Consider the following 2792-nt stretch of genomic DNA (forward strand, 5'->3'; position numbering starts at 1 on the left):
CCCCAGAAAAAGTGGTCTATGGCAGCCAGCCAGTGCTACACAAACCAAGGCTGGAACTTAGCAAAACCTGGAGTTTTCCAACTAAAAGAATTCTATTTGAACTCTGTGTGTGTAGTAGAGGATACAGGAAAAAGAAAGGTCCTATTCAGTGATAATCTCAGGAAATTCATGCAGTGATCAGCAATCAGAGGAAAGGAACAGGTCACAAAACTGTAAGCAAAGTTTCATGGTTCAATATTAGTACACAGAAGACAATGAGCAGGAATAGTAAGGGAGAAAGCTGACTGCAGGCTCTTCAGGTTTTAAGTCTCCAAGCCTCTTGGTATGCCCGAGATTGTTAGAAATAGAAGGCAGGAAGTTCTTGTGCCATGATTTTCAGCTCCATCAGGTCATTTAACGTCTTCTCTACCATCAGAGGGAACAGGCAACCTACAGAATGGAAGAAAATTTTGCAATCTACCCATCTGACAAAGGGCTAATATCCAGAATCTACAAAGAACTTAAATAAATTTACAAGAAAAAAATCAAAAGACCTCATCAAAAAGTGGGTGAAGGATACGAACAGACACTTCTCAAAAGAAGATATTTATGCAGCCAACAGACACATGAAAAAAATGCTCATCATCACTGGTCATCAGAGAAATGCAAATCAAACCACAATGAGATACCATCTCACCACCAGTTAAATGGCATCATTAAAAGTCAGGAAACGACAGGTGCTGGACGAGGATGTGGAGAAAGAGGAACACTTTTACACTGTTGGTGGGATTGTAAACTAGTTCAACCATTGTGGAAGACAGTGTGTTGATTCTTCAAGGATCTAGAACTAGAAAATACCACTTGACCCAGCGATTCCATTAACTGCGGTGTATACCCAAAGGATTATAAATCATGCTACTATAAGGCACACTGCACATGTGTGTTTATGGCAGCACTATCACAATAGCAAGAACTTGGAAGCAACCCAAATGTCCATCAATGGTAGACTGGATTAAGAAACGTGGCACATATACACCAGGAATACTATGCAGCCATAAAAATGATGAGTTTCATGTCCTTTGTAGGACATGGATGGAAACTGGAAACCATCACTTCTGAGCAACGATCCGCAAGGGAAGGACAGGAAAACCAAACAACCGCATTGTTCGCACTCATAGGTGGAATTGAACAATGAGAACCTGGACACAGGGGTGGGGAACATCACACACCAGGGGGGTTGTGGGGAGGGAGGAGGGATAGCATTAGGAGAAATACTTAATGCTAATGATGAGTCAATGGGTGCAGCAAACCAACATGGCACATGTATGCATATGTAACAAACCTGCATGTGTGCACATGTACCCTAGAACTTAAAGTATAATAAAAAATAAAAATAAAAAAAGAAACAGAAGGCAGGAGGGCTGCTGGCCCATTTCCTGGTCCCAATTTTGCCTTCCAAGTCAGTGAAAAGCCTATTTTGGACAGATAGTTGCCAACTTCCTCTGCTTATTCTCTTGCTACATCTATTTTCATTTCAACTTTTGGAATAACATTTATTTTCTTTACAATTAAGAAGTAACACATATTTCATGGCTTAACATTTGAAAATTCATTTAAAATGCAAATATAAATACTGGTAATTCCATTGTCCAAAAATAACCACTATGGATAATCTGATATATTTTTCTTCTGCATAGATTTGTGTATATGTTTGTGCATATAATATTTAAAATATTAACCAAGTGTGTTTTCCACCAATATTTCTTATAATCTCAACATCCTCTCCCCAATTTGGGCAGCTGGACCATGACTCACAGAAGGAGCCAAAAATACTTACACAAGTTTTGAGAAATCTGCTTTACTGAGGAATTGAGATACAGGTTTTCCTTTTTCTCAGATCCACAAAACCTATATGTGGTTTCTGTGATGCACCCCTAACCCCCTTTTTCGGCTCATCTGGGCTATTGTCAAGTCTCCTCTAGTTTTTATTCTCTTCTGCACCCCTATAATCAGAGAGTCTCTTCTAGTTCAAGAGGCAATAGTGGGAAACCTGATGTGATTTATTGTGGTTTCACTATGCTACAAATCCCCTCAAGAACTATACTTTTGAGACTCATTCCCTATGCCAAGACCTTAGAAAATAGCAGGAATAAAAATGGCTTCACGAGGGAGTTAGGCAGACAGACCTATGACAGCCTGGTAGTTTCTGTAGCCCAATGTGTTAAGGTCACAACAGAGGGGGCACTAAGGTAGATGGGGTATGAGACTATGGTTCAGTATATTTCAGGAACAACAGAATGGAATGCTGTCCTTGGATCCAAGAACAACCAGAGCGACAAAGAAAGCCAGGCACAAATGGGTCTTTTGGATGGGAATGAGACATGATGGAGTGGCAATCTGCATGAACCAATAATCTAGGACTAGATTTCATAGGAATCATCTCAGTGGAAGCTAGCATGGCTACTTGTCTACTTTCCCTAGTAATTTGGACCTATATACACTCCTGGGAAAATAGATGCTGCTCCAGGGGAAAATAACAATAAAATCCCACATTAACCAAAAGACCTTTGATAGGCATTACACTGACTTACAGGAAATCAAAAGTAAAGAAAATATCAACACGTGTACACTTGACATTTATGAATTGAAATTTGTAACCACTCTCTATATTTAGAATTTTTTAAATTATTATTATACTATAAGTTCTAGGGTACATGTGCATAACGTGCAGGTTTGTTACATATGTATACTTGTGCCATGTTGGTGTGCTGCACCCATCAACTCGTCAGCACCCATCAATTCGTCATTTATAT

This window comes from Rhinopithecus bieti, unplaced genomic scaffold (genome assembly GCF_001698545.2).
Source record: "Rhinopithecus bieti isolate Rb0 unplaced genomic scaffold, ASM169854v2 scaffold_31127, whole genome shotgun sequence".
NCBI classification, from domain to species: Eukaryota; Metazoa; Chordata; class Mammalia; order Primates; family Cercopithecidae; genus Rhinopithecus; species Rhinopithecus bieti.